The 12,932-nt window shown below is 49.5% G+C and overlaps 1 protein-coding gene across 1 annotated transcript in view; it reads left to right on the forward strand.

Annotated features, from left to right (window-relative positions):
* Positions 1-981: 981 nt before the first annotated feature.
* Positions 982-12,932, forward strand: part of MICAL3 (microtubule associated monooxygenase, calponin and LIM domain containing 3) — a 77,411-nt gene continuing 65,460 nt past the window's right edge. Inside the window, exon 1 of the mRNA XM_072144735.1 lies at positions 982-1,140. The gene's annotated coding sequence lies outside the window, so the exon portion shown is untranslated. The remainder of the gene's footprint in view (positions 1,141-12,932) is intronic.

Below are 12,932 nucleotides of genomic sequence, written 5' to 3' on the forward strand. Positions count from 1 at the left end.
TATATGTACAGCTGGTATAACCTGGGGATCTCCTGTATATAATGATATATGTAGAGCCGGTATAACCTGGGGATCTCCTGTATATAATGATATATGTACAGCCGGTATAACCTGGGGATCTCCTGTATATAATGATATATGTACAGCCGGTATAACCTGGGGATCTCCTGTATATAATGATATATGTACAGCCGCTATAACCTGGGGATCTCCTGTATATAATGATATATGTACAGCTGGTATAACCTGGGGATCTCCTGTATATAATGATATATGTACAGCCGGTATAACCTGGGGATCTCCTGTATATAATGATATATGTACAGCCGGTATAACCTGGGGATCTCCTGTATATAGTGATATATGTACAGCCGGTATAACCTGGGGATCTCCTGTATATAATGATATATGTACAGCTGGTATAACCTGGGGGTCTCCTGTATATAATGATATATGTACAGCCGGTATAACCTGGGGATCTCCTGTATATAGTGATATATGTACAGCCGGTATAACCTGGGGATCTCCTGTATATAATGATATATGTACAGCTGCTATAACCTGGGGATCTCCTGTATATAATAGTAATAATATTATAGTCTTTATATAGTTATATAATTATTGTGGAGATAACAGTATTATATGAATAATTATTTGTTGTGCCTTTCCCTTTAAATCTTTCCTTGCACACCTGTGGGCGTGGTCTATGTGTAGTCCCCGCTCTCCTATTGGTGCTTTCATCCTGGCTCCGGCGCCCGCCCCATTAGTCCCCATTATATTTTTCACACTCCATTTCCACCAATCACCGTATACTGTGGATCGTACCATGTGAGCAGCTCGTAGGGGGGAGGTCCCACTCTCGCGCACGGCTCCGCGCTTGCTGTTTCTCCGCGGTACCATTATCGGGGTGAGTTCACTTGTGGTCGTGGTGGAGTCCGGTGTGTGTGAGGCTCCCCTGTGCCCCCGCGCTGAGTGGTACGCTCCGGTGGGCGGGGCCGGCGCGGAGTCGCTGCGGCTGCTGCTGGGGACGATGTTGCAGCGCGGGTCAGTGCGCAGAGGATCCGGCGCCGCCGCTCGGTGAGCACCGCACACACACACATTGCCGGGCGGGGCGCAGTGCACCGGGGATGAGGCCCTCAGGTAAGACCTCCCCCTATATCGTGCCCCTAAATGGTATCTTCCCGCCGTTACATCGTTTTTAACTCCTTGTGTACCATCACGGGGGAGGATTAACCCCTTGCGGCACGTTACATGTGATTCCTCCTCCCTCACCCTGGCAATGCTGGAGTTAACTTCTCCCACCCCATGACATGAATGTGGAGGTGACCTTGGCCAGTGCAGAACTACAACTCCCAGCATGCCCCGGCCCTATGGATGAGGAGCTGATGTGACTGCAGAGCTGAGGTGCCGTTACAGTTGCAGGAAGGTGTTTTCGGTACATTGGATTGCGCAGAGGTTACGTTCCCGGTGTTGATGTCGGGTAGGAGTCACGTCTACTGGGCTGAAGAGCTTGCACTCCATGGGGCAGCGCAGGGTTAATGCTATATTTAACCCTCGGACTCCTGGCGGTGTCTGCACAGGGATCGGTCGCTCCTTATAAGACGCAGCATTGTGTCAGGCGATGACGGAGGACTATTCATCCGCACCTGTGCCCGGGCGTGACCGCCACTTGCGACCCCATTTGCATCCGGGAAAGCTGGGTGATGCCACTAAGCTTATCTAGTGTAAGGAGTATGGGAAAGCTGGGTGCCCTCTGCCGACGTAGTCTGCTGTGATGTGGAGATCATGGTTGTCACTTAAGATTTCCGGATCTGTCTTTCGGGAGCATGGGAAAGCTGAGTGACTGAAATTGTCCGTCAATGCTGCTTGTCACTCTACTTAGTAGTGATTAGGAGCAGGGGAAAGCTGGGTGACTTCTCTGACAGGACCTGCAGTGGTGGGGAGATCCAGGTTGTCACTCAGCTGGGTGATTACTTTTATGTAGAGCCTGCGGTGATCTGAAGAGCCTGGTTGTCACTCATCTTTCCTTGTGCACTGAATGGAAGTTCTGCCTGATTATCTAGTCAGCATAAGGAGCGGCTCTGACATTCAGGATTTCAGGAAAAGCTGGGTGACTCCTCTGGTGCTTACCATGATGGAGATCCCTCAGTATCTAACCATCTCTATTCTTGTAGCTTTACCCTGCTCAAGTATGGGAAAGCTGGGTGACCCTCTGACATACAGCCCGCACTAGTCTGGATAGCCTGGTTGTCAGTTATACCAGATCTGTCATTCAGGAGTATGGGAAAGCTGGGTGACTCCTTTGATATAGCTCCCACGGTGATGTCTCGTATAGATCCCTCAATGCCTGTCTATCTATTTTGCTTGAGCATTATCTCTATGGAGTGTGGGAAAGCTGGGTGACGCCTCTAACAGAGCCTGCTTGTCACTCAGCTTTTCTCATACTCATTATCACTACATACCAAGTGTACATTTGTAATTTGGGGGTATGGGAAAGCTGGGTGGTTCTTTTGATATAGATCCTGCAGTAATGTCTCCTATTGATATAGATTTCTCAATGTCTTTCTATCTATATCGCTGTAGCTATATCATTCTGAAGCGTGGGAAAGCTGGGTGTCCGGTTGCCACTAAGTTCTCCTCATGCACTGAATGTCTGTTCTGCCCAGTTATGTAGTGAGTTCATTCAGAAGTGTAGGAAAGCTGAGTGTCTATGAGAACGACATAGAACCTGTAGTGATAGACATTGAGGGATATAAATCTGTTGATCTGGAGCATGGGAAAGCTGGGTAGCCACCACTTTTCCACCTAGTGTTTAGTGTCACCCAGCTTTCCCAGGTGCAGATATCGATAGCATATGATGCTGTGAGGTTCGCACCCTCTTGTTGTTGACATTCTGTGGTCCCCGCAGACCATCGCGCCTCTTCTGCTTCTCCTGCTAAAAGCTTTTTGTGGTTTTTATGGTTGAACAATTCTGGGCGGTCATGTGACCCTGTGATTAAGGGGGCGGTCATGTGACCCTGTGATTAAGGGGGCGGTCATGTGACCCTGTGATTAAGGGGGCGGTCATGTGACCCTGTGATTAAGGGGGCGGTCATGTGACCCGGTCATGGAGGATATTTAGAGAACCAATCAAGTAGTGTGGTTCTGTCTATGTCTGGGAAAGCTGGGTGACAACTAGGGTGAAGTCTGAGAGGTTGTCACAGCCCCACCCCTGCCTACAAAGCCCCGCCCTCTCCAGGCTGTAGGGTTATCTCATCTTGTTTAATTGGACACCAACCCTGCAGGCTCATCATCTCTACTGTGCAAGCTACTGCTCTCTGTTATCAGCCATTACACCCCGGGGAGAGGAGACTGTACAGGGGGGGATACAATCTATTACTCTCTGTTATCAGCCATTACATCCCGGGGAGAGGAGACTGTACAGGGGGGGGGATACAATCTATTACTCTCTGTTATCAGCCATTACATCCCGGGGAGAGGAGACTGTACAGGGGGGGATACAATCTATTACTCTCTGTTATCAGCCATTACACCCCGGGGAGAGGAGACTGTACAGGGGGGATACAATCTATTACTCTCTGTTATCAGCCATTACACCCCGGGGAGAGGAGACTGTACAGGGGGGGATACAATCTATTACTCTCTGTTATCAGCCATTACACCCCGGGGAGAGGAGACTGTACAGGGGGGGATACAATCTATTACTCTCTGTTATCAGCCACTACACCCCGGGGAGAGGAGACTGTACAGGGGGATACAATCTATTACTCTCTGTTATCAGCCATTACATCCCGGGGAGAGGAGACTGTACAGGGGGGGGGATACAATCTATTACTCTCTGTTATCAGCCATTACATCCCGGGGAGAGGAGACTGTACAGGGGGGGGGACACAATCTATTACTCTCTGTTATCAGCCATTACACCCCGGGGAGAGGAGACTGTACAGGGGGGGGGACACAATCTATTACTCTCTGTTATCAGCCATTACATCCCGGGGAGAGGAGACTGTACAGGGGGGGGGACACAATCTATTACTCTCTGTTATCAGCCATTACACCCCGGGGAGAGGAGACTGTACAGGGGGATACAATCTATTACTCTCTGTTATCAGCCATTACATCCTGGGAGAGGAGACTGTACAGGGGGATACAATCTATTACTCTCTGTTATCAGCCATTACACCCCGGGGAGAGGAGACTGTACAGGGGGTACAATCTATTACTCCCTGTTATCAGCCATTACATCCCGGGGAGAGGAGACTGTACAGGGGGGATACAATCTATTACTCTCTGTTATCAGCCATTACATCCCGGGGAGAGGAGACTGTACAGGGGGAGAGACACTCTATTACTCTCTGTTATCAGCCATTACATCCTGGGAGAGGAGACTGTACAGGGGGGGGGGGTACAATCTATTACTCTCTGTTATCAGCCATTACACCCCGGGGAGAGGAGACTGTACAGGGGGGATACAATCTATTACTCTCTGTTATCAGCCATTACATCCCGGGGAGAGGAGACTGTACAGGGGGGATACAATCTATTACTCTCTGTTATCAGCCATTACATCCCGGGGAGAGGAGACTGTACAGGGGGATACAATCTATTACTCTCTGTTATCAGCCATTACATCCCGGGGAGAGGAGACTGTACAGGGGGGATACAATCTATTACTCTCTGTTATCAGCCATTACATCCCGGGGAGAGGAGACTGTACAGGGGGTACAATCTATTACTCCCTGTTATCAGCCATTACATCCCGGGGAGAGGAGACTGTACAGGGGGGATACAATCTATTACTCTCTGTTATCAGCCATTACATCCCGGGGAGAGGAGACTGTACAGGGGGTACAATCTATTACTCCCTGTTATCAGCCATTACATCCCGGGGAGAGGAGACTGTACAGGGGGGATACAATCTATTACTCTCTGTTATCAGCCATTACATCCCGGGGAGAGGAGACTGTACAGGGGGATACACTCTATTACTCTCTGTTATCATGATGCTGTGCGTCTAGAATCCTTCATGTCGTGTTACATGTGGTTGCTGTGACTTTGACAGAAGGTGACGTGAAGAGCATGGCCTCGGGCGTTTGCTCCGTCCTTTCCGTTATCTCGCTGGATTGTCGCCACGAGCTGCGCTGTCAAACTGCAAACATATGTAACGTGTCAGGACTGTGTGTGCCCTTTAATTTAACCCTCTGTTCACCCTTCAAACAGAACAGCGCCATCCGGTGCCCCGATAACACCAGCGCGAGGCGGGGAATGAGACGTCTCCTCATCGGTGTCAGTCCTCACTGCGGTCCTGGAGTTTTATTCGTATAGACGTCAGGTAGCGGAGGTTTTGGTCAGAGTTGCGGGAGGCCGGATATAATCCCAAATGTCGCCGTCCTTTGATGCGCTGTGTACACAGAACGGGCGATGAATGGAGCGTCTAAATCGCTGAATAAATACAGAAACCACAATTCTCTCCGTCTTCCAAAACATCTGAGCTTTTCCCGACTTAAAAGGATTTTCGTTTTCGCCGTCTAATCCTGGTGATGGATGTTTCGGATGCTCCGCCTCCTCTGCGGTCACAATGGGCCTACGTTATCAGAGCGGTCAAACCCAACCAATCAGAGACCAGCTTTTATTTCTAAAACTGCTCTGGTAACATGAAAGCTGCGCTGTGATTGGTTGCTATGGACAACTAAGCCAGACTTGAGAAGTTAGGCCTGTCAATCATAATTGTCATAAATTTTGAGCTAAAAAAGTAAAATGTTCTGCCACGTTATCATGGAATACGTGGTTGCGGTGACCCGGCCACGACTGTCTATAATTATGCCCGAGCGGTTAACTGTTTAGTGCCTGCCCTAGGCTTGGCAGCGGCCTCCATGTTCTCCTGGAGACAGATAATGGCCGGCCCCTCCCCCGCCCTGTGTTTATTATAGTCAGGCAGCGACACGCACCGAGACACCATGCGCTAAAAATGACTTAAATGGAAGGCGGATGATGAGCCGTCTCCGCCGGGGTAATTGGCGCTTCCAGACTCATGAATATTCATGTTGCTACCTCGTCACCCCATCATTTTGGGAGGTGCAGGAAATGGGTGGTGGGGGCCCAGAAGAAGAGCCTTTTATTCATCCTGGGAAAGCTGGATGACAACTGGCTAGTAGTCTCCACATACACCCAGCACGGCTGAAGGGTGCCCAGTCAGCTCACAGCGCCCCCTGCATCACATGTGGAGAGGGGTATGGCAAGAGCTCTATATTATGTTGTCCACTTCTTTCGCCTTTTACACACCCGATGTCATCGTGACCTCAGCGCACACAGCGAAACGTTCCACCCCGGAATTCTGTGCTCACCCCGTCCTAGAGCCCTCAGTCTTGTAACCCTTTCTATATCCTTCAATAGTGAGTGCAGCTCTGGGGTATAATACAGGATGTAACTCAGGATCAGTACAGGATAAGTAATGTCATGTATGTACACAGTGACTGCACCAGCAGCAGAATAGTGAGTGCAGCTCTGGGGTATAATACAGGATGTAACTCAGGATCAGTACAGGATAAGTAATGTCATGTATGTACACAGTGACTGCACCAGCAGCAGAATAGTGAGTGCAGCTCTGGAGTATAATACAGGATGTAACTCAGGATCAGTACAGGATAAGTAATGTCATGTATGTACACAGTGACTGCACCAGCAGCAGAATAGTGAGTGCAGCTCTGGGGTATAATACAGGATGTAACTCAGGATCAGTACAGGATAAGTAATGTCATGTATGTACACAGTGACTGCACCAGCAGCAGAATAGTGAGTGCAGCTCTGGGGTATAATACATGATGTAACTCAGGATCAGTACAGGATAAGTAATGTCATGTATGTACACAGTGACTGTACCAGCAGCAGAATAGTGAGTGCAGCTCTGGAGTATAATACAGGATGTAACTCAGGATCAGTACAGGATAAGTAATGTCATGTATGTACACAGTGACTGCACCAGCAGCAGAATAGTGAGTGCAGCTCTGGGGTATAGTACATGATGTAACTCAGGATCAGTACAGGATAAGTAATGTCATGTATGTACACAGTGACTGCACCAGCAGCAGAATAGTGAGTGCAGCTCTGGGGTATAATACAGGATGTAACTCAGGATCAGTACAGGATAAGTAATGTCATGTATGTACACAGTGACTGCACCAGCAGCAGAATAGTGAGTGCAGCTCTGGAGTATAATACAGGATGTAACTCAGGATCAGTACAGGATAAGTAATGTCATGTATGTACACAGTGACTGCACCAGCAGCAGAATAGTGAGTGCAGCTCTGGAGTATAATACAGGATGTTGGATGGATTGTAGTAGATATTATTTGTAGGAATATGTGGTGGCTGATGACATACGCAGTTAATAAGCGTCTAATCCGGTGTAAAGGTCAGTGTTGCGGGGATGAGTCTATGGTCCTCACCTTCCATGTCCTGGTCACTGTTCTTACTTCCCTAATCTCTCGGTCCGGAGCCCACTCTCGCCTGTAATCCCCGGCTCTTGACTATATGAGTAAATATCCTGTAATCCGGTGTGGGATAGACGCGGTGTGACTACACCTGTGCTGCTGCTGACAGCCGCAGATTATTACATCACACCTTCTACTATTAAGTCCTAAAAACTTAGAGGTTGTAATTTAGCGCAGATTTCAATATGGCCGCCATCACAGATCCTGCTTGCAGTGTCCCCTTGCTGACATTGTTATGGTTGGCTTGTTGCTTCCTCCTCAGGCGGCCATGGTGGCGGCCATATTGGCTGTCATGGGCTTATCCCTGGTATTTGGCCGCCGTACACACTGCAATTATAATAATATGTCATCTTCCATCGTTTAGTCACATGACCTTCCTGGATGATGTCGTCATGACATTTTTACCTCATTATCCCGAGTGGTGCTACTGACGCGATTTCCATCGCCTGTATAACGGATTAGACCGTGTCATGGCGGGATACTCTGAGCTGATGGATTCGCAGCCGGTGAACCAATTAGCCGTTGCGGTGTGTAGACAGATTCCTAATTGCCTTCCCACAATGCACCACTCCCAGTCTATTTCAGGATTGAAGCTGTGGTTTTACAGATTTGTTTTTTTTTCGTGAATCTCCCATCAATAACTATCGACCCGCCCAGACGCCAGGAGAGGAGTGTGATGTCACTGCGTGCGCACGTAGTTCTGTACGATAACCGGTGAATGATTGTGTGTACGTGTATTATATGGCGTGACCTGCCATCTTGTTTCCGGCTCCCGTCTGGCGTTTGCATAGTTTTCCCGCCTCATATTATCGCTGTTGCGGCCTGTCCGTGTCTCGTAGTTTCGCCGCTGTTTTCCTGTCGTCACTAGCGCCGGCTCCTGCTCGTTGTAACTTGTTGTCTGAGGGAGAAAATCTCTTATTATAATAAGTCTGGGGTCCCACCCTGGTTTTAGGCAATTCGACTTCGTCTGAGGGAAGTGGTGATGCTGTAACCGCCATGACAGTTTCCGTAAGCCGTACTAGATAGATTAGATTGCCACCCAGCTTTCCCAGACACAGATATTGACTTTTGGTGTTGAGTTTTTCCAGTAGATTGCAGTATGGCCAAGCCGCCATCTCTTCATAGGGGGCGCTCTCATGGCCTGTGGTGTCGCCCGGCCTGGTCTCACAATGTCCGCTCTTGTTTGTTTAGGAGACGAGCCCTGGACACCGTGTACCCCTCCCCCACAGCGTATCCCTGTTATGTGAAACTTGTCATTTGTCACAGGCGGGTGCGAGCTACGCTGCCACATGGCACTGAGGAAGGGTCCTACGTGGCTGCAACCCAGAAATTGTGCCACGTGTATCACACAGCCTGGATACATGGCATACAGGATAGGATTAGATACTCTGCTCGTCAGGCTGCATCACATGCAATGGGATTAGATACACGGCTGAGCAGGCTGCACCACACGTAATGGGATTAGATACACAGCTCAGCAGGCTGCACCACACACAATGGGATTAGATACACAGCTCAGCAGGCTGCACCGCACGCAATGGGATTAGATACATAGCTCTGCAGGCTGCATCGCACGCAATGGGATTAGATACACAGCTCAGCAGGCTGCACCACACACAATGGGATTAGATGCACAGCTCAGCAGGCTGCACCACACACAATGGGATTAGATACACAGCTCTGCAGGCTGCATCGCACGCAATGGGATTAGATACATGGCTCAGCAGGCTGCATCGCACGCAATGGGATTAGATACACAGCTCAGCAGGCTGCACCGCACGCAATGGGATTAGATACATAGCTCTGCAGGCTGCATCGCACGCAATGGGATTAGATACACGGCTCAGCAGGCTGCATCGCACGCAATGGGATTAGATACACAGCTCAGCAGGCAGCATCACACACGATGGGATTAAATACATAGCTCTGCAGGCTGCACCGCACGCAATGGGATTAGATACATAGCTCTGCAGGCTGCATCGCACGCAATGGGATTAGATACACGGCTCAGCAGGCTGCATCGCACGCAATGGGATTAGATACACAGCTCTGCAGGCTGCATCACACAATGGGATTAGATACACAGCTCTGCAGGCTGCATCACACAATGGGATTAGATACACAGCTCAGCAGGCTGCATCGCACACGATGGGATTAGATACATGGCTCAGCAGGCTGCATCGCACGCAATAGGATTAGATACACAGCTCAGCAGGCTGCATCACACACGATGGGATTAGATACACAGCTCTGCAGGCTGCATCACACACGATGGGATTAGATACACAGCTCTGCAGGCTGCATCACACACGATGGGATTAGATACACAGCTCTGCAGGCTGCATCACACACGATGGGATTAGATACACAGCTCTGCAGGCTGCATCACACACGATGGGATTAGATACACAGCTCTGCAGGCTGCATCACACACGATGGGATTAGATACACAGCTCTGCAGGCTGCATCACACACGATGGGATTAGATACACAGCTCTGCAGGCTGCATCACACACGATGGGATTAGATACACAGCTCTGCAGGCTGCATCACACACGATGGGATTAGATACACAGCTCTGCAGGCTGCATCACACACGATGGGATTAGATACACAGCTCTGCAGGCTGCATCGCACACGATGGGATTAGATACACAGCTCTGCAGGCTGCATCGCACACGATGGGATTAGATACACAGCTCTGCAGGCTGCATCGCACACGATGGGATTAGATACACAGCTCTGCAGGCTGCATCGCACACGATGGGATTAGATACACAGCTCTGCAGGCTGCATCGCACACGATGGGATTAGATACACAGCTCTGCAGGCTGCATCGCACACGATGGGATTAGATACACAGCTCTGCAGGCTGCATCGCACACGATGGGATTAGATACACAGCTCTGCAGGCTGCATCGCACACGATGGGATTAGATACACAATGCGGCACAATGCCTTTTCGTGTGTGTGACCCAAGCTGTGTTCGGGGTCCGGTGTGTATCCCCCTCTGGGATGTGGGTCCCTCCTGTCGCTCCGGGGGTCCACGTGCTGCGTTCTTCTTGTGGTGCTGAGTCACTGCGCGGGATTCGTGTAGATCTTCAGCCGCCCTCCTCAGCCATCTTATCTCCTCCTGCAGATGTTACCTCTGAGTTTAAAGGGTTAATACATGAGTTTGAGGCTTAAAGGACAACTCCACCTGAGTTATCATGGACTCAGCAGACTGTATCACCCATGATGGGATTAGATACTCGGTGCTGTTGTGACATGATGGGGGTTGTATTATGATGTCCGCCCCTGCTCTCCTGTGTATTACAGGTGTGTCCTGCCTATTGTACAGCGCGGGGTCAGGTATTGTACCTCCACAGAGCCGGAGCCCGGGAGGTGACACGCACCGCGCCAAATATGGAGACAGCAGGTTCCCAGCCTCTGCGATCACCCTCCCCGCACAGTGTTAACCCCTCCAGCTGTCAGAATGGGATATAGCGGTATATAATGAGGCTGCAGAGCACAGTATGGCGCCGCTTCATGTGTCCATCCCTGGAATCTTCTCCCATCCCAGCCATGGAATTTTCCGGTTCTGGATTGTTGCGCAGACTCCTCGCCCTCTCTGTGATTGTCCAATATCTTACAGCTGGACTGTAAAACATGTAAGGAATGTGACATGGGCCCCCAGTTGTGAGGACTGGACCCCCCAGAAGTGACACTGCCCCCCAGATGTGGTGTGACCCCCCCCCCCCCCTCCAACTCCGCAGGCACTTCCTCTTGGTGATCGCTTTGGGAGCCGCTACATTTACAGCTGTCACCAGATGGATGTGGCCCCCAGGGACCCCTTATAGATGATACATGGGCCACTGACCGGACATTATAAAGGCTTAGATACAGCAACCTGGTCATATGTCTCCTAGACTTTATTACACATAGCAGGATTAGATACAGCAGTATGAGTGCCGTGTATCTCATCCTCTCCTGTGTGATACTGTCTGCTGAGCTGTGTATCTAATCCTCTCCTGTGTGATACTGTCTGCTGAGCCGTGTATCTCATCCTCTCCTGTGTGATACTGACTGCTGAGCTGTGTATCTCATCCTCTCCTGTGTGATGCTGCCTGCTGAGCTGTGTATCTAATCCTATCCTGTGTGATGCTGCCTGCTGAGCTGTATATCTAATCCTATCCTGTGTGATGCTGCCTGCTGAGCTGTGTATCTAATCCTATCCTGTGTGATACTGCCTGCTGAGCTGTGTATCTAATCCTATCCTGTGTGATACTGTCTGCCGAGCTGTGTATCTAATCCTATCCTGTGTGATGCTGCCTGCTGAGCTGTGTATCGCATCTTATCCTGTGTGATACGGTCTGCTGGGCTGAGTATCTCATCCTCTCCTGTGTGATACTGACTGCTGAGCTGTGTATCTAATCCCATCCTGTGATCCTGACTGCTGAGCTGTATATCTAATCCTATCCTGTGTTATACTGTCTGCTGAGCTGGGTATCTAATCCTATCCTGTGTGATACTGTCTGCTGAGCTGTGTATCTAATCCTCTCCTGTGTGATACTGTCTGCTGAGCTGTGTATCTAATCCTCCCGTGTGATACTGTCTGCTGAGCTGTGTATCTAATCCTCCCGTGTTATACTGTCTGCTGAGCTGTGTATCTAATCCTATCCTGTGTGATACTGTCTGCTGAGCTGTGTATCTAATCCTATCCTGTGTGATACTGTCTGCTGAGCTGTGTATCTAATCCTATCCTGTGTGATACTGTCTGCTGAGCTGTGTATCTAATCCTATCCTGTGTGATACTGCTGAGCTGTGTATCTAATCCTATCCTGTGTGATACTGTCTGCTGAGCTGTGTATCTAATCCTATCCTGTGTGATACTGTCTGCTGAGCTGTGTATCTAATCCTCTCCTGTGTGATACTGTCTGCTGAGCTGTGTATCTAATCCTCCCGTGTGATACTGTCTGCTGAGCTGTGTATCTAATCCTCCCGTGTTATACTGTCTGCTGAGCTGTGTATCTAATCCTATCCTGTGTGATACTGTCTGCTGAGCTGTGTATCTAATCCTATCCTGTGTGATACTGTCTGCTGAGCTGTGTATCTAATCCTATCCTGTGTGATACTGTCTGCTGAGCTGTGTATCTAATCCTATCCTGTGTGATACTGTCTGCTGAGCTGTGTATCTAATCCTATCCTGTGTGATACTGTCTGCTGAGCTGTGTATCTAATCCTATCCTGTGTGATACTGTCTGCTGAGCTGTGTATCTAATCCTATCCTGTGTGATACTGTCTGCTGAGCTGTGTATCTAATCCTATCCTGTGTGATACTGTCTGCTGAGCTGTGTATCTCATCCTATCCTGTGTGATACTGTCTGCTGAGCTGTGTATCCAATCCTATCCTGTGTGATACTGTCTGCTGAGCTGTGTATCTAATCCTATCCTGTGTGATAC

Source organism: Engystomops pustulosus, chromosome 4, assembly GCF_040894005.1.
Source record: "Engystomops pustulosus chromosome 4, aEngPut4.maternal, whole genome shotgun sequence".
Taxonomy (NCBI): domain Eukaryota; kingdom Metazoa; phylum Chordata; class Amphibia; order Anura; family Leptodactylidae; genus Engystomops; species Engystomops pustulosus.